Raw genomic sequence first — 25,811 nt, forward strand, 5'->3', positions numbered from 1 at the left:
TTGGTGTGCCCTCCATAGGTCTCCGTGTTGATGTCATATTCCTTGTTTTAACCATTAATGGAGTTCTGAGGTTCACCTTCTCTGATACCACTTTGATGGGTTCTTGTACCAAAATGTCAGCTACGGAATAATTCCTTAAGATCTGAATTTATTATAGGAATTAGGCCATGCAATTGTGGGAAAATATTCATCATATATTCTTCTATAGTCAGAAAATTACAAAACTAAGTGGATTAGATTCATAGCTTCCTAATCTACACCTTTCGTATGTATGCCCTTCGCAGATTCGAACTTAAACTAGGACGAAAATACAAAATAACATGGGTGATGGTGGTAGTGATGGGTGGAGTGGATGTTAGGGTTATGGATGGGTATGGAGGTGAAGGTGGATGGTGGATGTGATTAAGGGATATAGACGAAGGGAACGAAGTGGTCGAGATCTCAAAGAAGAGGGGTGACTCGATAGTCGAGGGAGATTAGAAGATAGGAGAAACCTTGTCAACGGTAGAGGTGAAAGTATGCTGAAGAGGGAGGGAGATTAGGGTAGATAGATGATAGAGAGGCAAGAAATTAATATTCCCATAGCATAATAAATTTGACTGCCATCCACATATATATATAGGCTAGTCAACAAGTCCTAAAATAATAAGTAACCCTAATTCTAGAAGATTCCCGCCGATCGCGTTCGAACGCGCCCGATCGCGTTCGAATGCACAAAAGACGTTCTCTATATGTGCGAATGCGATGCAAGCATTTGCAAGGGCATTCGAATGTGACCCCACCTACGTTCGAACGCAACTTACATGAATTTTATTTTAATAAAAATAAATAATTAATGCAGTAAGAAAAGATCCTAACTAAATGTAGTAGTATCTTTCTGAACAGGCAGGCGGTAGTCTTATTCTCTAGATATCTTTTTCAAATTAGAATATATTATATAATTATGTATATGCATGTTTTGGCCTTAGGCATGATTATATGATTTTATCGAGAGATAGTTTCAGTCGAGCATATTTTATCATGCATTTGATTAGTATGATCTTGGATATGAGTATGATGGTGATATGTAGAGATGATTAGAGATGACTATATGATGGGATGATCTTTAGCATGAGTATGCATATGATAGATTAGCATGAGTATACATATGACAAACTAGCATGAGTATACATGTGATACATGTACTATTCGTGATTTCATCCCATCATATACTTCTTTTGACTTTCTTACCACCTAAATTCATAATATGCGTAATTTATTATAGTACTGGATAAAATACATATGATTTGTTATTTAAAAGAAAGTATGAAATATGATTGATAAAATTCATATTTATTATTCCTTACCTTAATTCTGAATTTCCTTCTTAGAAGAAAAAAAGTCTCTTGAATTTTTTAACTTCGAATTGTATCCTCATGAAAAGAATGTTTAAAAAAAGAACCTAATCGTTCGAATCTTTGTTGCTAAGTCTATAAATTATACGTCCCCTGGTTGAATCATAACGACTTACTTCAATTTTCCAAAGACAGTCTAATTTGAGTTGGCTTCAACTCTCCAAGACCTAATTACTTGTAAGCTGAATACGACAAAAGATTAACACTTGCACCTAAATCCAAAAGGGCTTTATCAATGACATGATTGCCAATGACACACGAAATAGTAGGACAACCTAGATCTTTAAACTTAGGTGGAATGTTGTTTTGGATGATTGAGCTTACCTGCTCAGCTAGGAATGCCTTCTTTTGCACTTTTGATTTTTTTTTTCTGAGTGCAAAGATCCTTCAAAAATTTGGCATAAGTAGGAACTTGCTTGATGGCATCGAGTAATGGAATGTTAATTTCAACTTGCTTAAATAATTCCATCATCTCACTAAAGTTTGTTCCTACTTTAGCCTGAGTTAGTCTTTGGGGAAATGGTGCTTTGGGAATAAAAGTATGCTTAGATGAATTTCTAGACTTAGGTAGAGACTGACTTGGGTTGCTAGAGTCAAAGGTTATAGTTCCAAATGAATTATCATGATTTTTTGTAGGACATAGATTTCTTCACCCTCTAAGATAGATTTTTCATGATTTGACACTTCAACCTTATTGTTGACTAGTTTTCTAAACCTAAGGGTAATGACTGATTGAACTTGTTCGTTGTGCACACTTGAGGTGGATGGTTGGCTTACCTCATATTGGCCCTTTGGGTTAGGAATGCGTTGACTAGGAAATTTTTCTTGTTCTTTCGTACTAACCTTAGATGTTAACTGACCCACTTGATGTTGAAGCTGAGAAATAGCTTGAGAATTTTGTATATTGGTAGCTTTTATTCTTTGCAAATTAGCACTAGTTCTAGTGATAAATTTCTCTATCATTACTTCTAAGTTGGATGGTTGTTGCTGAGGTACTATAACCGATTGATTAAGAGGAGGGGCATAAGAGATAGGCCGAGTAGGAGGACGAAATTGGTTAAATCTTGGAGGTCTTCCTTAGTTTATTTGAGGCTGCTGTGGCCTCCAAGAAAAATTGGGGTGATTTCGCCAATTTGGATTGTATGCTTTAGAGTAAGGACTATTGAATGGCTTTCTAAATTGATTTAGGACATTTACTTGTTCATTAAACCCATCTTGATACCTTAAGGAAGGGCAAACCATTGTAGTGTGCATGAGACTGGCACAAACACTACAAACTTGAAATTGCACCTGATTTATAGGTTTCATAGTTTGACTTAACACAAGGGCATCAACTTTCGTAGACAAACTATCCAGTTGTGCATTCATACTCATATCAGGTTGAACTTCATATATTCCTCTCTTAGACTGTGACGTCACTCAACTTTCAGTACTAAAATCTCATTGTTGGGAATTTTCAGTTATTCTTTCAAAAAGAGCCCAAGGTTCAGGTGTGCTCTTAGCCATGAATGACCCACCGTTCATGGACTCAACCAGATTACGATTTGTATTGATTAGACCATTATAGAAATACTGGACTAACCACCATTTTTCAAAATTGTGATGAGGGCACTTAATTTGAAGATCCTTAAACCTTTCCTATGACTCATGAAATTTCTCTTCCTTTTTCTGCTTGAAAGTGGAGATGGCCAATCTATATTGATTTGTTCTAGGCATAGGATAAAATTTGGACACAAATTTATAGTTCATATCTCTCCAAGTGGTGATTGAGTTAGGCTCTAAGTGATCCAATCAAGCTCTTGCTTGGTCTTTCAATGAAAAAGGGAAGAGCCTTAGCTTAACAGATTCACCAGAAAAGTTTTGAAATTTGAATGTTGAACAAATATCCAAGAATTCATCAACATGAGAGTTTGGATTCTCATTTTCCTTACCATAAAAGGTAGGAAGCAATTGAAGGATGGCAGGTTTTAATTCAAAATGAGTTGCATTAGTGTTAGGTAACACAATGCATTTTGAAGGTTGGGTTCCATTAGGGGCAAATCGCTCTTGTAAAGTTATGGTATCATCATGAACCGATTGATGATTTTCAGTCATTTTTTCCCTAGCAAGCTGACCAGAACTATCTCGAACCCAACCAATTTCTAAGTTTTAAAAAAGGCTCCACAAACACAAATCTTACCAAGCAAATCACAGTCAATAATTTGTGTTTTTAAAGTATAATATGAGAGTAAGCAATTTTTTTTTCAATTCTAATCTTGTAGAGAATCACTTCTCTTCTAATTAGAGAGCTCCTACTCCCTTTCAGAGTAAGCTAGAGGATTACCAGTTAAGGCCTACCAAAACACAACCAGGTAAGTTACCAGTTCCCTTAGGTGCCTCAGTACAGCTCTCCTTTTTGACAGAATTTACCTAGACATTGTAATTTGGAAGGTGCTCACTAGGCTTACCAAAAGATAACTCTTTTCGAGAGGTTCCTATGTGCTATGTGAAATCCTTTGGCCGACATCTACTTGTTTTTAAGTTAGAAGTTTGGTTTGGGTTTTAAAATGAAAGGGGATGATTAACTTAAGTGGGCAAGAATGTGGTGATTAAATCTACTCTTTATCTTGGTGAGGTTTGTGCCCTTACTAAATATTTTATGCAAATATGAATGCACAAATAATCACACAGAATCAGTTCAGAACCCACTGACAGGAGATTTGTGGGTAGTGTTAAGAAAATTCAAACTTTCCAATCGAGTCCACCAGTTAGCAATTACTTTGCTGGGAGTAATTTTTAAGCAATTTTCTTTTCTTCAAGCACAATCCTCTATTGTTTTTTAGTTTTTGTAGAATAATTCAAAACAATAACAAAATTTGAATATTTTAAAAAAAAATTATTCTAATTTTTAAAATTTTATTTTAAACAACTAGTAGAAAATTTTTCAAAACAAGTCCCTGGCAACGGCGCCAAAAACTTGTTGTGACAAATTAAGTAACACTCGCAAGTGCACGAATCTATGGAGTAGATCGGCAAGCAAGGTATCGATCCCACGAGGACCTGTTTGAAAACTTGAAGTGTTTGAAAATCTTAAAAATAATTTTAACCTAGTTGGAAAATGGGTTTAGGAGATTTATGGAGAAAGAAAACCTTCTTGTAATTTTTTTTAATTAAGTGTGAGAAATAAGGTCTTGGAATCCACTTGTAGATAATACATTTCTATTAGATAATATAAATCTCTTCTTTTTCTACGATTCACCAAGAAATCAATTACTAGTGGATCGGAAGATTATCTTTGAATGAACAATTCAATTTTCATAAAAATTACATTCTTCCTTCATTTTTAGAAAATATGGAGTAAGAATTTTAAATCATTAGATGTATCATTTTTAAGAAAAATAACTAATATCTAAATTCTAAACAACAAATTTAAAGTAGAAGAAAGAAGAACCTATTTAGCAATTAAGAACACATAAGAGATTTAGAATAAAAGAAATATGTTCCCAACAAGCTTCATCCTCAATCTTAAGAAAATTAGAAATTCATTTTAGTAGTTAATAACACAACTTGAATAAAAATAAATATGAGATTTAGCACTAGAGAGTTGTAGAATAGTTCTTTCAAAATTAAAATCCAAATCCAAAAACAAGAGATTACGCTAAAAGAAGATCAAAATATGAACTTCTTCAAATGTGCTCTATTGTTGCTAATTGAATTGAAACAATTGCAAGTTGGAATGCTAAATTTTAAACAACAATTCCTCAAAAGAAAAATTTAACAGAAAATACATAAGAAAAGATATTTTTCTCTAGCTCTCAACCCCTCTATTTATAGACTTCTTGGAGCATGAAAATCTGCTCCTAATCGGCTGGGAATATGTTGTTATTGTGTTTGAAATCTGCTAAATATGTGCATGAAATCTGGTAAAAATCTGCATGAAATATGTTAGAAATCTGCCGCATTATGTAGATAATTTGCTTGGCTAGAATTGCTGCTCAAATAGGAATTTTAAATTTGTTTACTGCTGCAATTATTGCTGAAATTTTATCTGAATTGGAGATGAAAATCTGCTGCATTAGGTAAAAATTTCTTGCTAAAATTCTGCAACTTGAGAGAGATTTGATTGCTGAAAATCTATTGCTTGATAAAAAAAAAGGAATTTTGACTCATTCTGATTTAGATAAGGAAGAAAATGATTAGTAGATCATTGTTTGCATAATTTTAAAGATGAGTAGTAGATTTAGTTGGTTAGTAGTGACTAAGCCTAATTCTGGTTTGAGCCCAAATTTGACTATTTTTAGTGATTAAATGAGATTCTATTGATCAAAGGTCAACAAATAACTAAAATATATTAATTTGTTAAAATAAAATATTAACATCTAATAATTTGGGTATAACAAATATTACAATTATGAATTTAACAATAATGATAGTATAATGTTTACACATTATCGAAAATTATATATTTGATCAGTTAGGACATAATATCCACTATATATTTATATATTATTGATGATACATTAATATACTCATCCATGATATGATGCTCTTTCTGATTCATATTATCCAGTATATGATTTATTCTCTGTTTGGTATCACTAATTCGGGGTAAGATTTATTCACTCAACCTTTAGCTCATGACTCTTTATTTCTTTTCTTACCCCCCTCAGATATGTGATACATGATATCGATTTGAAATATCTTGAGAAGATATTTAAAGTGATGATGAGGTGGGCTATAAACATGGAATGATGTAGAAAATAATTTATCTAGATATTGAGTGGTACCATTATTTGATATTTGCACTCCATTGTATAGACAATGATTTGTATAATAATGTTATGAACCAGATCTAGACTGATTCAGACGTAAGAAAATTATAAAAATTTAGGTTGAAATAGCCTCATGAGATAGGATTCTAATGGCTCTAGTTTCACCTAAATTGGAGGTCAGGATAAAAATTTAAAAATAAAATAACAGAGATAGGTTAGAGAGGGCAAAATGGTAAATATCTAACATTGTGGCAGTCATCGGAGGGTGACGGACGGCCAAGAGTGGTAGTGGATAGCCGTATTGTAGTACACATCCAGAATACAACTCTAATATTCAAAATACAATGCTAATCATAACATCCTTGTAGAGGCTCAATACAACAAATAAAAATAGTCATAACTGAAACAAAGGCAGCTACTCCTCGCTACCCGCACTTGTTTCTCTTAGGTCTGAAATGATGCAACTAAGAGGTGGTGAGCACACATCCCAGTGAGTAGAATCCATACAATATATAACAATGAAATCACAAGTGCATATCCAATGCATGCCTATAGTTGCTAGCAATAAAAATATACTTATTTAAATGACTTACCATGAGTTACTAAATCAATGCAATCAATAAAGACTACACATCACTATCCTAGAACATGCTAACTCCTAATCATATCAGGATAAGTCCACATAGGTATAAAACTTGATTCAATCTTTTATTCATACAAATCTTAATCATAGTGTTTATATGTTATGCTTAGAAGTAAAATAGTAGTTTAGTCATTTCATGCTCACTAAGGCATTAATCATATTTTATCATAGCTCACCGAGCCATTCACCACACAGTGTAGATATTCTTAAGAAAATCATCCATCACATAACCATCCATCATCTCATATATCGAGGAGGGATATATACACATCTAGCGGTAATGCCACCCAAACATGTATGGCGACACTGAATGTGACCAGTTGTTTGTGGCCATCAGACTAAGGACTCTGGTCGTGGGCCCATATCTCATTATCTCTAAATCATCACTGCCCTCAACAGGAGAATTAGGAGCCCTCAGCTCATCAATGGACGCCCTAACCCTGCGACGTCGGGTACCGTTAGAAATATATCTCCGCCTCACAATCATGTTCTTCTATCATCATAATATAGTTCTGACTATGCAGTATAATTATCTAAATGTCACACAGGCTCCCAACCTCAAGTTTATGCCGCTAATAATATAGTAATATATGATACACTCTACTCTTAACCCTGAGCTGAGCGAGTAGGGGCACTGCCTAGTCAGAACTCGACTACTAATGATAGGTGAAAGTGGTGTAGTATTTGTGAGTGTATAAGTCATGTCATTGTCATCATGATCATTATATTCTATATTCACAACATATATTTATGTAAGGGTTTATCATACAGTATACATGTAGATCATCGTTATACTAATGCATGTGCTAACATTAACATTTGCATAACATCATGATGAGTGAACTATCCATAACTGCACATGTCAAGATATATCATAGTACACTAGATGCATGTACTAATAGTAACTTTCCTATAGTGTCATGGAAGGTATAATAGCTGCAACTATATTATTCTAGACTTGTATAAACTCTACTTGCCTGGGGGAGTCTCCATAGTACTCGAGTTCTCCTTAGCTAGCTGGCTCCTCCGGAATCCCAAAATCCTCCTCATGCAGTGTCGATCCTATTAATTCACGCAAGTAAAGTCATACATAATGTTAGCGAATTAATAGAATTAACTACCTTATTAGAGAATTTAGGTTTAGACATATACATGAGTCAAAGGTCCCATAAGGTGAGTTCCATGTCATTCTAAAATTCACACTATTTTGGTGATAATGATTTGTCTTTAGAGGAGTGGTTAGGATAATTAATTAGGTGGAATAGAGAAATGGGACTATAGGGTCCAAATGACCCCAAATGGCCTAGGCTGAGGTGTTGGGTTGGGCTCAAGCCTAACCGAATAGGCAAGGGAGGCCTTGGTGGGTTGCAGTCCAACTGCAGCCCACAAGGTTGGCTAAGGTGGGCTGAGGGTCCAACCATGACCCACCAAGGCTTGGTGTGGTGCCGGCGGTGGTGCCGCGGTGCCGGCGGCGCAGCCACGAGCCTGACGATGCTGGTGGTGTAGCCACAAGGTTGAGTAAGGCATGGCGGCCGAGAGGGGTAAGTAAAAGGGGAAGAAAAACAAAAGAGGGGAGGAGGGCTCGACGGCGGCGGGGCGCGCTCCATGGCCGGCGGCAATGGAGGTCCCTCCTCCCTTCACTAAGGCGCCCATTTAGAGAGCTTCCCTCCTTCCACCAGAGCTCTCGGACCGGCGGCTAGATGAGGAGTCATAGCCACCGAGGACTCCAATGATGGCGAGGGGGGAAGGGGTTAAGCTACTGAAATTAACGGTGGGGTAGGGGGGCTTACCAAGGAGGTCATATGGTAGGCTCGTCGGCTTTAGCGTCGGCAATTCGAGAGAAGGTGAGGAAGGGAGAGATGGTGTGGTGGGGGCAGAAATAGGGGAGGTTGGGATGGTGGCGTGCACGGCAAGAGAAAAGGAAGAAGAAGAAGGACAGGTGGCAAGGGGCTGTGACGCATGCGCTCGGCACGTGCATCGAGTTTTTTTAAAAATTTAGGGTGTTATAGTTATTGTACTAGATATATGCATATGATCCACCATTTAGAAGGAAAGCATGAAATGTGATTGATAGGATAGTTGATAGAAAACGTGAGGATACCCGAGTAGGCGTGAGGGTTAGGGCGTGCCTGGAGATGATTGATCGCTCGACATAGTCGCGATCCTATTGGCCTTACGTTCGAACACATGCCGTTCGTCAGGGCATATGTGGCAAGTTATCCTCACGAGGTTTCTATCAACAAGAAGGGTGGCCGGTCTGGATGGATGTTGATACCCTAGCGGGTGGTGAGGTATGGTTATATTTGAGACTCTTTGCGGGTGGTAGAGAGTGCTCTGAGCCTTTGGACATAATATTAAGACCAGGTACCGAGTGATGACTGTGCATAGTGGTCTACTATAATGATGACATATAGAGCTGATATTGATGATTGAGATGTTGAGAAATGCATATGATTTCATTATTATTTAATTACCTAATTATCGAGTGGTCAATATACATCGTATATGATTGCATTTGATATCATAGCATGGTCATGGTCGACATGCATCATGTGTCATATTTGAGAAATAGTTATAGTGATAGTATGACATGGAGATTTGTTTATTCATTGTCGATAATTATATACTTTTATCAATTATGACATGTTATCTACTTTTTATTTGTATATTATTGAGAATACATTTATATACTTATTCATGATATGATGCTCTTTTTGATTCATATTATCCAATACATGATTTATTCTCTATTTGGCATCATTGATTCGAGGTAAGATTTATTCACTGAGCATTTTGCTCATGACTCTCTTTATTTCTTTCTAACACTCTCAGATATGTGGTACATGATAGCGACTTGAGATATCCTGAGAAGATATTTTAGATTGATGAGGTGAGCTATATGTGCGAGATGGTGTAGATGATAATTTTTATAGAAATTGAGTTGTATCGTTGTTTGTTATATTTATACTTTATTGTATCAGATGATGATTTGTATAGTATATGTCAGATTATAGTGTATTCGTGTATTAGTTGTTTAGTTGTATCTTGATGGTTTATCATAGCCTGTGTGTGGGTCCCGCGATTAGGTAGTGAGTGGTTTAGTGTATATTATTATGGACTTAGATATTTATATGTTAACATATTTATTTGGTTGATAATATGACTTATTTGATATTGGATTATGTGAGCATGGATATATTAGTAGGTATTATTTGATGATGTCATAATTATATGTGCATAGGAGTATATCTATGCGTGACGAGTAGGGGTGAAAACGGATCGGATATGGATCGGATAGTGCTCAACCCATATCCGGATCCATATTTTTAGTCCGGATACGGATTCGGATACGGATATTAGACGGATAGCAAAATTTAAAACCATATCCTAACTAAACGGATACGGATAATTTTCGGATAGAGGATTGGATTTTAAACGGATATTAATTGAATTTAAAATAATTATAATATTTATTTATATATAATTAACACAAAATTATTAAGAGTTTTACGCTAAATAATTTTTTTATATATCAAATTTATAAAATTAGAGAAATTAATCTCTATAAATAATATATAATGTATTATTAGTAATAATATTAATATTTACTATTTAAATAAGGAAATGAAAAACTGTAAATTATTTTAAAAAAATATGCGGATAAATGGATATCCGATATCCGTATTCGAATCCGAAAAATATATCCGACCCGTATCCGAATTCGTATCCAATTTTTTTTCAAAAATTCTATCCGTATCCTAATCGGATAGAAAATTTTTATCCGAATCCGATCCGAATCGGGTCGGATAGCGGGTCGGGTCGGAGTGAATCCGACCCGTTTTCACCCCTAGTGACAATCCCCGCTCGTCCTATTGCGTGCGTCGTGCATGCCATGTGGGTGTGTGGACGTGCACGTGCCCATGTCGGGCAGGGGCATTACAATTCAGGTGGTATCAGAACTTAGGTTTAAGAAAGATCTAGCAAACCATCAAGTATAGTAGATATCAGTTTATTTTAGGATTACGCTAGTAATCGATCTTTACAATTGGGATATTTATTGGTAGAGATAGAGGTCTAAGTTGTGATGTTGAGATTATTAAGTTTTGATATTTGACGATATTGATAGAAATAATTTGAGATATTGGTGATATTAATAGAAATAATTTGAGATATTGGTGTTCTAATGAATATGAAGAGATATTACAAAAATCATGCATTGATGTTATTGATATTAAGGTATTATACTCTGTGGAGCATAATGTTGGATATATAGACTTGTTCATATGTTGTGATAAAGTGTAGAAATTTGTAAATATGTGGAGATGTATATTTTTTGCAGAAAGATTATTATCAGTAGATTTGAGGTTATTATGAGCAAATATAGCATATTTTTGGATTTTTGATCTTTTATGGATATATTTGAGATTAGAAAATTAATGTAAAAAGATATATGTGCAGAGAGACTATTTTGATACTTTATGGTCATAATTATTGATTGTGGATGGATGAGTAAGATATATGATGATTTTATATAGTGAAAAAGATATTAGCTGATGTAATATAGATGATTGTAGATTGTATATAGAAAATAATTTTTGGGATGACTAGTATGATAAATTATGTTTACAAGATACTTGTGTTAGTAGGTATAAAATTTTGATTGTACCGACAAGATGGATAATTTAATAGGGATATGATAGAATATTAAGTTGAGACTCTTGAAGAAATATGAGGTTGAAATAATTTAATTAGAAATGAGATATGTTGATTTTTAATCATAGATGTTAAATAGAGATATTATGTGCTTTGTCATGTTAGTTATTTTGAGGGTACTAATTGGAGAGATAACTTGATAGAGTTATTCATAGAGCCTATAGATATGATTATTTATTATGACTGATAGATGATTTGAAAGTTGAACTAATTGCTTCATAGGACGATAATGAAAGAAATACAGAGGACTATGATATTTCATATACAGTGTATCGATGGATGTTTATTATACTGCTAGATGATAAATAGATAATGATGTATAGGAAAGTGATTATATTAGCATTTGTTTAACCATTGACTTACATGTTCGATTATTACTAGAGGTTATTGAGCGAGCCTTGTAAAATGATGAGATTGATCTTAATAATTGTAAAGACTTACATGTTTGCATTTGAGTCTTAAGATAAAGATATTTGATTAGGAGATAATAATTTCATGATTGGTCCCATTATAGTTTGTGAAAATTTGATCTTTTAATGAATTGCAAAGTTAAGGTTGCGAGTTGATCTAAAGTAAAATGGAAGATATACTAGTAAGGTTGTAATTTATATTTTTGGGATGTCTTCTAATCTATATGAATCAAGTAGTGTCAGTTATTTTATTGACAGATCATAATAGCATGACCAATTCGGGAGATTAATCTTATTAGCTTTAGTTCATATATAAAATTTTTGTGGATGTGTCTAAGTTATGTTTATGTATTTTTAAAGATCAAGTATGATGGATTAGTAAATAGTTGTGTGGCAATGGATTAATATTATGAATTGAATATTATATCTGTCGAGATATTGAAGAGATTATTGAATTACTTAGTAGAACTTAGTAGATAATCTTTGAATCTGAATATCTAATACGTTTAGTTAGGATCTTTTCTTACTACATTAGTTGTTAATTTTCATTAAAATAAAATTTATATAAGTCGCGTTCGATCGCAGGTGGGGTCGCGTTTGAACGCCTTTGCGAACGCCTGCATCAGGTTCGCAAATACAGAGAACGCATATTGTGCATTCGAACGCGGTTGGGTGAGTTCGAACGCCTGCATTTGAACGCCTGCATCGCGTTCGCAAATACAAAGAACATCTTTTGTGCATTCGAACGCGATCGAGCGCGTTCGAATGCGATCGGGCGCGTTTGAATGTGATCGGGCGCATTCGAACACGATCAGCGGGAATATTCTAGAATTAGGGTTACTTATTGTTTTAGAACTTGTTGGCTAGCCTTTATAGATATGTGGATGGTAGCCAAATTCATTTTGCTATTAGAATATTGATTTTTTGCCTCTCTATCATCTATCTATCCTAATCTCCCTCCCTCTTCACCATCCTTCCGGCAAGGTTTCTCTTAACTTCTAATCTCCCTCGACTGTCGAGCCATCCCACTTCTTTGGGGTCTCGACCACTTTGTTCCCTTCGTCTATATTCCTAAATCACATCCACATTCCACCTTCATCTCCATATCCATCCATAACCCTAATATCCACTCCACCCGTCACCACCACCATCACCCACATTATTCCATGTTTTCGTCTTAGTTGCATTTTGAATCTGTGAAGAGAGTAAATACAAAAGTTGTAGATTAGGAAGTTATGAATCTAATCCACTTTTTTCGTAATTTTTTGACTACCGAAGAATATTTGATAAATATTTTTCCACGGTTGTACGGACTGACTTTTTTAATATATCCAGATCTTGAAGGAATCATTATGTAGCCTATCTTTTGTTCGAGAACCTATCAATATCATTATCATTAAGTGATATTTTGGTGGATATACTAGTAGTGATAGTAATTAAATAGATAATAATCAAATTAGAATTATGTGAATCAAGGAATAAATAGTTTGGATATAGAAAATGATTGATAGAAAGATCATTATAAAGTTTATTATGTATGTTTCTTGAGATAGTTTGAATTTAACCTTTCAAATATTGTAGATTAAGAAGGAAAATAATGTGGAGAATCAGAAGAGTGTATAAATTTCGTTTGAGAGTGCATTAGGATTAACATTGATAGGTTGAATTTGATGAACTGTATGTTATTTTGAAAACTGTATTACAAATACAGGTCAATATTGTAGTCTTATATGGATAGGTGTGATATCTTATATTGATTTATTTAGTAATTTGTATAATAGTTAAGCATATGAGCAGTGCACTTTAAATAAGAGAGTTTATGCTATCGCTTAAATTTTATGAGGATATTGGATGATGCTAAGTATGTTTAGATTAGTGACATTATTTGTCTAGAAAATCATGAGTTAAGTATTTCGGATATTCTTGGAATAACTTGTATTTATTGTTCTATTAATGATAGTATTGAGGGATAATAGTTTAAGCATGATTGGGGTAGGAGTATACATTCAGTAGATTGGAGATATTTTATTTAAATAGGTTGTATTGTATTATCATAGGTGATTATGGCATTACGTTGTTATATGGTTGCAGTTAGCAGAAAAAGTGATAGATATGGACAGGATGAGGTATTTTGGAGTAGAATATGATTCAATTAATAGATGACAACACTTTCTACATTGTAGAATCAATATATGCTCTTTCTTACAGACTAGTGGTATTATTGATGTCTATAGACATAGTACGATTACCTGACTGACCTAGATCTAGAAATTTTATTTTTGGTAAGGGAGTTACTTGTGGTAGTGTAATGTTAGGAGTTAATGAGTAAGCTAGTAAACGAAGTATAAGTTACGGACCTGAAAAAGTGAGATTGCATAATTGTTGATTTGGTTAGAAGGTAGTGAAACTAGATATGATGATTTTCTTACAATATCATTGTGATATAAATTTCGAGGTTGAAATTTTCGTAAAGGAGGAAGAAAAATGTAACAACCTGCCCTAAAAATAAAAATAAAAAAATAAAAAAAATAATTAAAAAGTTTTTGGTTATGATGTTGCCGGCCACACTGTAGTCAGCCTCGTGCCCATGAGCAGCTTGCATGGAGGGTGCCACGCGCCCTAGTTGCCGTTGCCGCAACCAACCAACTACGGCCAGTTGGCCGGGGCGGGGCCCCGTTGCCGCTTCCCATTTCTGTCACACCACCTCTCTCTCTCTCTATCTATCTCTCTCTCCCTCTCAAATGCTCTCTCTCTTTCTCCTCGTTCTTCTCTCTTAAGCTTCACCATCTCGGTATGCCGTCGTCGGCCACTTCGAACCATCGCCGTCGCTTCCACCGCCGTGCTACTGACGCCGATCCCAAACCCCCTTATTTGAAACCCCGTGGACCCTATCGATGAGTTGACGTTTGATTAACGGATGTGAGGGATATGTGTTTTGGGTCTTCTGAGTAGTCTTATCTCCTAGACGCCTTTCTCAAATTAGGTAACATTATATATTATGTACATGCATGTTTTGACCTCCAGTATGATTATATGATTTTATTTAGAGATGATTATAGTCGAGCATATTTTATCATGCATGTGATTAAGCTGATCTTGGATATGAGTATGAAGATGATAAATAGAGATGATTAGAGATGACTATACTATTATAATTTTATGTCTAGTCGATCTATAGCATGAGTATGCATGTGATAGATTAGCATGGGTATGCATGTGATGACTAAATGGTTGGAAACTACATTGCATCAATTTTCTTTTGATTCCTGTTCCACCTAAATTCCTATTATGCATTGACTTATTATTGTACTAGATATATGCATATGATCTGTTATTTAGAAATAAGCATGAAATGTGATTGATTGATAGTTGATAGAAATCACGAGGATACCCGAGTTGGCGCGAGGGTTAGGGCGTGCCTAGAGATGATTGATCGCTCGACATAGTCGCAATCCTGTTAGCCTTACGTCCGAGGTCATTAGTCTGTTTGTGCAGCAGACATTCGGACACATGCCGTTCGTCAGGGCATATGTGGTGAGTTATCCTCACGAGGTTTCTATCAATTAGGAGGGTGCCCGGTCTGGATGGATGTTGATACCCTAGCGGGTGGCGGGGTATAGTTATATTTGAGATACTCTTTGTGGGTGGCAGAGTATGCTCTAAGCCTTCAGACATGATGTTGAGACTGAGTACCGGGTGTTGACTATGCACAGTGGTCTAGTATGATGATGACATATAGAGCTGACATTGATGACTAAGATTTTGAGAAATACATTTGATTTTATTATCATCTAATTACCTAATTATCGAGTGGTCAATATACATCATATATGGTTACATTTTGATATCATAGCATGGTCATGGTCGACATGCATCATGTGTCATATTTGAGAGAGAGTTATGATGATAGTATGATATCAAGATTTTTTTATTTGAGAGAGAGTTATGATGATAGTATGACATGGAGATTTGTTTATTCATTATTTATCTCCGGCATAGCATTGTAGGTATTACTGCAAACTCGGGTTCAAGACCTCTATCTGCCTGTCCCTCTGTGGATGGTATGCCAACTCATCCGATAGATCATGGTATCCCGTGAAGTTTAGCCACGCCGCTATCGAAGACCTCCGCGACCCGTGTAGTGTAGGGGTGGACGAGCGCTGAGAAGTGCGCATACTTAGAGAGGTGGTTGACCACCACCATGATAATCGATCGCCCTTGGACAGTCGGTAGGCCTTCAATGAATTCCATTGAAATATCTTCCCAGATTTGCTCGGGCAGGGGAAGGGGTTGGAGAAGGCCGGCTGGTCAATTTTAATATGCTTTGGCTCGTTGGCAGACTTCGCATGTGCAGATGCAGTTGCACACGTCTTTCTTCATGCCGGTCCACGATAAATTGAGTCAGTCACTTGTGGGTCCGCAAGATGCCCTCGTGGCCTGCGAGCGCTGAGTCGTGGAATTTGCTAATCAAGGCGGTCTGCATTGTTTAGGATTAGGATCCGATCCCAATTGAGCACTAGTCCGTCTCTCGTGTTGTACTCGATCTGACTTGATGGGTCTTGAGTCACCTGAGCCGCAAGTTGCACTAGGCTTGGTTCCTTTAAGGTGGAATCCGTGACCCGATCCAATAAGGGGAGTGTTGGAATCAATATGGTGGCTAGCTCGGCAGCTTTAGGTTGACATGAGAGTGCATCGGCTGCGCTGTTCTCTGAACCCTTTTTGTAAACCAAGTCACAGTCATACTCAAGCAACATGGAGAGCCACCTATGTTGCGCAGGAGTTTGGATCCTGTGCCCGAGTAAGTAGGGCAGACTTCTTTTATTGGTGCGCACTATGAACCACACTCCGATCAGGTATAGGTGCCACTTGCTAATAGAGTGGATCACAGGCAAACTTCTCTCGCTTGTACGTCGACAATTAGTGCGATGATACGATTCGGACTTCACCGACGTCGTTTCGAGCATGGATTCACTTTAGGAGTATTTTTATTTCATGTTTTAGTGTTTAATTTCCATTAAAATAAGTTTTCTGTAAGTCGCGTTCGAACGCGGGTGGACTGAGTTCGAACGCGGTTTATGAACGGGGTTGTGAACGTGGTGAAGAGAATGTACTGTGCGTTCGAACGCACTGTGAACGCCTACATCGCGTTCGCAAATACCAACAGGCGCGTTCGATCGCGCGTTCGAACGCCTGCATCGCGTTCGCAAATCCAGAATAGCGAACTCGGTGCGTTCGAACGCGGTCGACGAAAATTGTGTTTTTAGGGTTAATTTGAGTTGTTGGTTAGCCTATAAAAGGATGTGGTAGGCAACCAAATTGAGGATTGATTATTGAGATTGAGTTTTGCCTTGCCTCCTTCGTCTTCTTCGCTCCCGTTCTCTCAATCCCCGGCGACGCCGCTTCTAACCTCACTCGTCCGGCTAATCACCCTAGTCCCTTAGGGGTGGCCCTCTTCTCCCCCTTCGTCCAATCTATCCAACACTTGCCCTAATCCTTCCATCAACCACAACCCTTCCACCATCACTTTTCATCGGTGCCACCACATTAACGCCGGTCCTCCACCATCCACCATTACCTACGATCTCGTGCCTCCATCCACGGATCCAAAATAGAGCATCCTGACATTTGTCCACTAAACGAACGATATCTCGAGATCCCCAACTCCGATTCGCCAGAAACTTGATTTGTTAGAAAGCTCTTTTCCGGACCTAAAACATATCAAAATTTCACGATGATCCGAAGGCAGAATATTTCGGGATATTATTTCAAAGTTTCGTGCAAGATCTAGTCCAGATCTGAGAATTAGAAAAGATCGATCTTTAGCCCTAAAGGAGAGATCGTATCAAGTTGGTATCAGAGCTCCATAGCCAGAGGTGTGATCGTATCAAGCTGGTATCAGAGCCTTAGCCCCAAAGAGAAGATCGTATCATGCGACCGTCGCGAGAGGGCATTGCTCACTTAGGCTACGGGTCGCCATTCTTGCATCAAAATTGCGCCAATCCCTGATCCCAAATGCGTCCCACTCGACAACAAAGGTCTTGGTGAAATCTGGTAGGACTAACATGGGCACCTCGATCATGGCTTGCTTGAGTTCTTCAAATGCGCGTTCCGCCTTGTCATCCCACTCGAACCCGCCTTTGCGGAGTAGGGCGGTCAACGGGGTTGCAATCTTCCCGTAGCGCTGGATGACTCGACGATAGTAGCTGGTTGGGCGGAGGAAGTCGTGGAGCTCCTTAGGCATCGTCGGTTGTGGCGATTACACCATGCTATACCGCTTTGGCTGCTCTCTAGCGTAGCACTGTAGTTATTACTCCAAACCCTAGTTCAAGACCTCTGTCTGCCCGTCCCTCTGTGGATGGTATGCCAAGCTCATCTGATAAATCATGGTATCCCGTGAAGTTTAGTCACGTCGCTAACAAACACCTCCGCGACCTTCCGTGCGGTATAGGGGTCGGCTAGTGTTGAGAAGTGCGCATACTTGGAGAGGCAGTCGACCACCACCATGATAACCGATCGCCCTTGGACGGTCGGTAGGCCTTCAATGAAGTCCATCAAAATATCTTCCCAGATTTGCTCAAGCACGAGAAGGGGTTGGAGAAGGCCGGTTGGTTGATTCTAATATGCTTTGGCTCGTTGGCAGACTTCGCATGTGCGGATGTAGTTGCGCAGGTCTTTCTTCATCCCGGTCTACCAGCAATTGAGTCATAGTCGCTTGTGGGTCCGAAAGATGCCCTCGTGGCCCACAAGCGCTGAGTCATGGAAGTTGCTAATCAAGGCGGTCAACATTGCTTGGGATTTTGAGCCGGTCCCACTTGAGCCACCTAAGCCACAAGTTGCACTAGGCTTGGTTCCTTCAAGGTGGCATCCATGACCCGATCCAACAAGGGGAGGGTCAGAATCAATAGGGTGGCCAGCTCGGTAGCTTTAGGTTGGCACGAGAGTGCATCGGCTACGCTATTCTCTGGAAGCCTTTCTTGCGCAGAATTTGGATCCTTTGCGAGAGTAAGTAGGGCAGACTTCTTTGATTGGTGCGCACTATGAACCGCATTCCAATTAGGTATAGGTGCCACTCACTAACAGCGTGGACCACGGGCTAACATCTCTCGCTCGTACGTCGACAATTGGCGCGACCATCGCGAGAGGGCATTGCTCACGTAGGCTACGATTCGCCATTCTTGCATCAAAATTGTGCCAATCCCTGATCCGAGATGCGTCACACTTGACAACAAAGGTCTTGGTGAAATCTAGTAGGACTAACATGGGCACCTTGATCATGGCTTGCTTGAGTTCTTCAAATGCGCGTTCCGCCTTGTCATCCCACTCGAACCCGCCTTTGCGGAGTAGGGCGGTCAGCGGGGCTGCAATCTTCCCATAGCGCTGGATGAATCAACGGTAGTAACCGGTTGGGCTGAGGAAGTCTTGGAGCTCCTTAGGATGTCGTCAAAAGACACCAAAACATACCGTCGATGGAGTGGGCTAAATACATCGTTCGTTAGCCCTTGAAAAGTTGCCACGGCATTGTTCAAGCCAAAGGGCATTACAAGGAACTCGTAATACCCGTCATGGGTTTGAAAGGCTGTCTTGTGAACGTCGGCTGCCCGGACCCTTATCTGTTGATAGCCGGCTTGCAGATCTAGTTTGGTGAATATGGTGGCACCGGCTAACTCGTCCAATAATTCCTCGATAGCCGGTATCGGGTATCGATCCTTGATGGTGATGGCATTAAGTGCTCGGTAATCCACGCCAAATCGCAATGAGTTGTCCTTCCACACTAGGAGCACCGACGAAGAGTAAGCGCCCGGAGATGAAGGTGCTGCGAAATTGTTGATCTGTCCATGGTGGATGACATCGGCTACTTATCCTCTCGAATTCTTCTTGGTATGCCCCAACCGTGGTCTTTTGCATCGTCTTTGAGAGGAGAGCATCAAAGTCTTCATACTCTGACGCTCCAAATCGCCTTGTGATATCAACACAAAATTCAGCCCAAGTATCGATAGCCTCATTGGCATTGGCTGCTCGAAACTAATGAAGCATCGCATCCTCAAGGTGGAAGCTCGCAAGCGTCACCTTGTATTCTTCCGCCGTATCTTGGTATGCGAAGAATTGCTCCGCCCTGCAACCAATCGATTAGATCGCCACCTTTGAACTTGTGGAATTCGAGACGCACAATTTGTCCACGGATGCCATTGTCTCATTTCGGATCATGTCCAAGTCCTTGTCTAACTAGAGGAGGATGCACCATGAAGGGTTGATGATCCCTCCTTCGGTTTTGATTAACTTATCGTGGTTCTGGATCGTATTGACCAGCCCACGGATCTTGATCTCCAAGGTGGTCTCCATAGTTGTTTGCTCGTCAGATGGGTTCACCTGCAACTAGACCTGGTGTAACCATCCTTGCTTGTCTCTGCCCATAGGGTGGTGGCAGCAGCAGCTCTTACGGTTGCAAAGGCTGAACCGGTGGCAGTGGGTTTATGGGTGTGGACTCGCATCGTGGGGTTGATGGTGCATTCTCGTTCGCCATGGCTTCCCTTGTTGCCCGTAATTCCCACATCATCTCCATCATCATCTGGTTGTTGATGGCCATTTGTTCGGATAGAGACCCTAACATGGCTTGAACACTAGGTTCTTTCATATTTCGATTAGATCGGGTGGTTCTGTGGGTGAAAGTCCCCGCAACCATTTCCCCCTCCTCTATTGGGAGAATCTCTTCTTCATCTTCTCACCGTGTAGCCATGGCTTTGGTGGTCATCATAGGAAGCGCTTGTCCGAGGAACGGTGGCTCTGATACCAAACTTGATACGATCTCCCCTTAGGCTAAGGTTCGACCTCTTCTAATTCTCTGGATTTGGACTAGATCGGCACATAATTTTGAAATAAGATCTCGAAAGATTCCGCCATCGGATCGATGTGAAATTTGGATATGTTGTAGCCCTAGAAAATATCTTTCCAACAAATTAAGTTTCAGGTGAATCGGATGTGGGAATCTCGACATATCATCCAATTAGTGGATGAACATCAGGGTAGTCTATTTAGGATCCATGGATAGAGACACGAGATCCTAGGATGATGGTGGTTAGAGGTCGACTGGCATTTGTGGGGTGGCACCGGTGAAAAGTAGTGATGGAAAGGTTGTGGTTGATGGAAGGGTTAGGGCAAATGTTGGATAGATTGGAAGAAGGGGAAGGAGAGGGCCGCCCCTAAGGGTCTATGGTGATTGGCCGGTTGAAGGAGGTTAGAAGCGACATCGCCGGGGATTGAGAGAGCAAAGAAGACGAAGGAGGCAAGGCAAAACTCAATTCTTTAATAATAATCTCGGGTTGCCATCCACATCCCTTTTAGAGGCTAACCAAACAACTCAAAATTAACCCTAAATAAATATATTTTCGCCGACCGCGTTCGAACGCACCGAGTTCACTCTTCTCTGGATTTGCAAACGTGATGTAGGCATTTGAACGCACGATCGAACGCGCCTGTTTCCTACTTCTCTAGATTTGCGAACGCGATGCAGGCATTCACAGTGCATTTGAACGCACAATGCACACTCTCACAACCCATTCACAACCGCGTTCGAACTCACTCCACCCGCATTCGAACGCGACTTACAGAAAACTTATTTTCTTGGAAATTAAACATTAAAACAAGAAACAAAGACACTCCTAATGTGAATCCATGCATACCCATCGAGACGACTTCGGTCGTGCCGATTGCACCATGCTAGCCATCTTTGCGGGGATCGTGGGAGAGATGAAGTGCCCAAGGTACTCAACTCGTGGCCGCCCCCAAAGGCACTTGCCTTTCATCACCTTGAGCCCGTGCACCTGTAATATCTCCATAACTATCCGTAGGTGGTGTAGGTGCTCCTCTCTCGATCGACTGTAAACGAGGATATCATCAAAAGACACCAAAATGTACCGTAGATGGAGTGGGCTAAATACATAGTTTGTCAGCCCTTGAAAAGTTGTCGGGGCATTGGTCAAGCCAAAGGGCATTACAAGGAACTCATAATACCCAGCATGGGTTCGAAAGGCTATCTTGTGAACGTCGGCTGCCTGAACCTTGATTTGGTGATAGCCGGCCTGCAGATCTAGCTTGGTGAATATGGTGGCACCAGCTAACTCATTCAATAATTCATTGATGGCCGGTATAGGGTATCGGTCCTTGATTGTGATGGCATTAAGTGCTTGGTAATCCACGCCGAATCGCAATGAGTTGCCCTTCTTCCGCACTAGGAGCACCGACGAAGAGTAAGCGCTATGGCTTCGCGAGATGATGTCTCTGTCCAGCATCTCTCAAAGTCCATCTACATCACGCCAAAATCAACTAGGATTGGGCCTAAGCCCTGAAGCCATTGAACTCCTAGCACCAAGTCGGCCCCCTTGAGCGCCAAAGGGAGCAGGTCCAACCGGAATATCTCACCTGGGATTTGCACACATAATTTCATGGTTGAGAAGTTAGTGCGACAAATTATGTTGGGGGTGACTTGAACCATTGTATTTGACGTAGCCAGAGTCAGTTAGTATCTCGACTCGGTGTGGCTGGATCGGGTATGTTGGCTGCAACAGTTGTCTCAGCTTCAACTCAGGCTCCCAAAGCTAAAACATGCAACACTGGGTGCACTCATGAGTCATTTGGAAGATCAAGTCGGTAGGCCACCTACCCTACCGGTTCAATCACTTGGTACGGCCCAAAGTACCTATGTGCCAACCTTTGGCCCATGATAGGTCGAACCGAGGTCTGGCAATAGGGCTGGAGATTGATGTAGACACAAGCTCCTACTGCAAACGTCCGATCCTGGTGGCGCCGATTGTAGATCTGCTTCATCCGGTTCTGTGCAACCGCCAAGTTAGCTTTCAACCTTCGAATTTGAGCATCCCTATCCTCAAGGGTTTCCTCAATGTTCGTACTTTTCGTCCGTCGAGTCAATGCATAGGAGACTGAGGTAGGAGGCGACCTACCGTAAACAGCCTCAAACGGCATGATTTTTATGGCTGAGTGGTGGGCAACGTTGTAGGCTGACTCCGACCATGGTAAGAAGTGGAGCTACCTCTTTGGCTACTCTCTAGCGTAGCACTGTAGGTATTGCTCCAAACCTGAGTTCAAGACCTCTGTTTGCCCATCCCTTTGTAGATGGTATGCCGAGCTCATCCGATAGATCATGGTATCCCGTGAAGTTTAGCCACGTCGCTAACGAAGACCTCCGCGACCTTCCGTGTGTTGTAGGGGTGGGCAAGCATTGAGAAGTGTGCATACTTGTAGAGGTGGTCGACCACCACCATGATAACCGATCACCCTTGGACGGTCAGTAGTCCTTCATTGAAGCCCATCGAAATATCTTCCTAGATTTGCTTGAGCACGGGAAGGGGTTGGAGAAGGCCGGCTGGTCGATTCTAATCTGCTTTGGCTTATTGGCAGACTTCGCATGTGCGGATGCAATTGGGCAAATCTTTCTTCATGCCAGTCCACCAGCAATTGAGTCATATCGCTTATGGGTCCAAAAGATGCCCTTGTGGCCTGCGAGCGCTGAGTCGTGGAAGTTGCTAGTAAAGGCGGTCTACATTGTTTAGGATTTGGATCCGGTCCCACTTGAGCAATAGTTCATCTCTCGTGCTGTACTCGATCTGACTTGATGGGTCTTGAGTCACCTAAGCCGCAATCGCACTAGGCTTTGTTCCTTCAGGTTGGCACGAGAGTGCATCGGCTGCGCTGTTCTCTGAACCCTTTTTGTAAACCAAGTCACAGTCCTACCCGAGCAACATGGAGAGCCATCTTTGTTGCACAGGAATTTGGATCCTTTGCTAGAGTAAGTAGGGCAAACTTCTTTGATTGGTGCGCACTATGAACCGCATTCCGATCAGGTATAGGTGCCACTCGCTAACAGCATGCACCACGGGCTAACATCTCTCACTCATACGTCGACAATTGGCGCGACCGTCGCGAGAGGGCATTGCTCACATAGGCTACAGGTTGCCATTCTTGCATCAAAATTGTGTCGATCCCTGATCCCAGATGTGTCACACTTGACAACAAAGGTCTTGGTGAAATCTGGTGGGGCTAACATGGGCGCCTCAATCATGGCTTGCTTGAATTCTTCAAATGCGCGTTCCACCTTGTCGTCCCACTCAAACCTGCCTTTGCGGAGTAGGGAGGTCAGCGGGGCTGTAATCTTCCCATAGCGTTGCATGAATCGACGGTAGTAGTCGGTTGGGCCGTGGAAGTCTTGGAGCTCCTTGGGCGTCTTCGATCGTGGCGATTGCATCATGCTAGCCACCATTGCTGGATCTGTGGGAGAGATGTACTCAACTCATGGCCGCCCCCAAGGCACTTGCCTTTCATCACCTTGAGCCCATGCGCCTGTAATATCTCCATAACTATTTGTAGGTGGTGTAGGTGCTCCTCTCTCGATCGACTATAAACGAGAATGTCGTCAAAAATCACCAAACCGTACCGTCGATGGAGTGGGCTAAATACATCGTTTGTCAGCCCTTGAAAAGTTGCCGGGGCATTGGTCAAGCCAAAGAGCATTAGAAGGAACTCGTAATACCCCTTGAAAAGTTGTCTTGTGAACGTCAGCTGCCCGGACCCTGATCAGGTGATAGTCGACCTGCTGATCTAGCTTGGTGAAGATGGTGATAGTAGCTAACTCGTCTAATAATTCCTCGATAGCCAGTATCGGTTATCGGTCCTTGATGGTGATGGCATTAAGTGCTCGGTAATCCACGCCGAATCGCAATGAGTTGTCCTTCTTCCGCACTAGGAGCACCGATGAAGAGTAAGCGCTATGGCTTGGCGGGATGATGCCTCTGTCCAGCATCTCTCGCACCAGCTGTGTTATCTCATCCTTTAGGCATGTGGATACCGGTAAGGCCTCACGTTCGCTTGTCTGGCTCCTAGTGTGATCTCGATCCGATGATCATGGTCTCGGATCGGCGGTAGTCCATGCGGCTCTTCAAAGACTTGATCAAACCCTTGGAGAAGTGAGTTCAAATCAGCGGCTATTGTGTTACCTGGTTTCGGTTCCTCCGATGTTGAGACCAATTGCATCAAATGGCGTGATGTCTATGGCTGAGTGGTGAGCAGCGTTGTAGGCCCACTCCGCCCAAGGTAAGAAGTGGAGCTAGCGGTTTGGCTGATCTCCAGTGTAGAACTATAGGTATTGCTCCAAACTCGGGTTCAAGGCCTTTATCTGCCTGTCCCTCTGTAGATGGGTATGCTGATAGGCTCTGATACCAATTGATAGGCTCTGATACTAATTTTTTAAATCTCGGACACCAAATTGATGGGATCTAGAACCAAAAGATCGGCTACGGAACAATTTCTTAAGATCTGAATTTATTGCGGGAAGCAGTCCGCGCAACCGTGGGAAAATATTCGTCAGATATTCTCCGGTAGTTATAAAATTATGAACCAATTTGGTTGGATCCGTATCTTCCTAATCTACAACTTTCATATTTATGTTCTTCACAGATTCGAACTATAGCAGGGACGCAAATACAGAATAACGTGGGTGATGGTGGTGATAATGGGTGGAGTGGATGTTAGAGTTATGGATGGGTATGGAGATGAAGGTGGATTGTGGAAGTGATTAAGGGAAGTAGACAAAGGGAATGAAGTGGTCGAGATCCCAAAGAAGAGGGATGGCTCGATAGTCGAGGGAGATTAGAAGTGAGGAGAAACCTTACCAATAGTAGAGGTGGAAGGATGGTGAAAAGGGGGGAGGGAGGAGTCTAGAGAGAAGATAGGAGGCAAGAAATCAAGAATCCAATAGCAATATAAAATTGGGTGCCATCCACATATTTATAGAGGCTAGCCAACAAGTCCTAAAACAATATGAAACCCTAACAAACCAACTAAACCAGTATTCCTTATCTTCTCCGAATACCTTTTGGATTAAGCTTTCATT

At 40.4% G+C, this 25,811-nt stretch overlaps 1 non-coding gene across 1 annotated transcript; it reads left to right on the plus strand.

Moving 5' to 3' along the window:
• The first annotated feature begins 2,988 nt into the window (after positions 1-2,988).
• Positions 2,989-3,095, plus strand: LOC140799463 (small nucleolar RNA R71). Its single transcript, XR_012110997.1, has one exon. It is a non-coding gene; the product is annotated as a small nucleolar RNA R71 (small nucleolar RNA).
• The last annotated feature ends 22,716 nt before the right edge of the window (positions 3,096-25,811 follow it).

The sequence above is a fragment of the Typha latifolia genome, chromosome 12 (genome assembly GCF_019914945.1).
Source record: "Typha latifolia isolate L0001 chromosome 12, TyphaL0001v2, whole genome shotgun sequence".
In the NCBI taxonomy this organism is placed as follows: domain Eukaryota; kingdom Viridiplantae; phylum Streptophyta; class Magnoliopsida; order Poales; family Typhaceae; genus Typha; species Typha latifolia.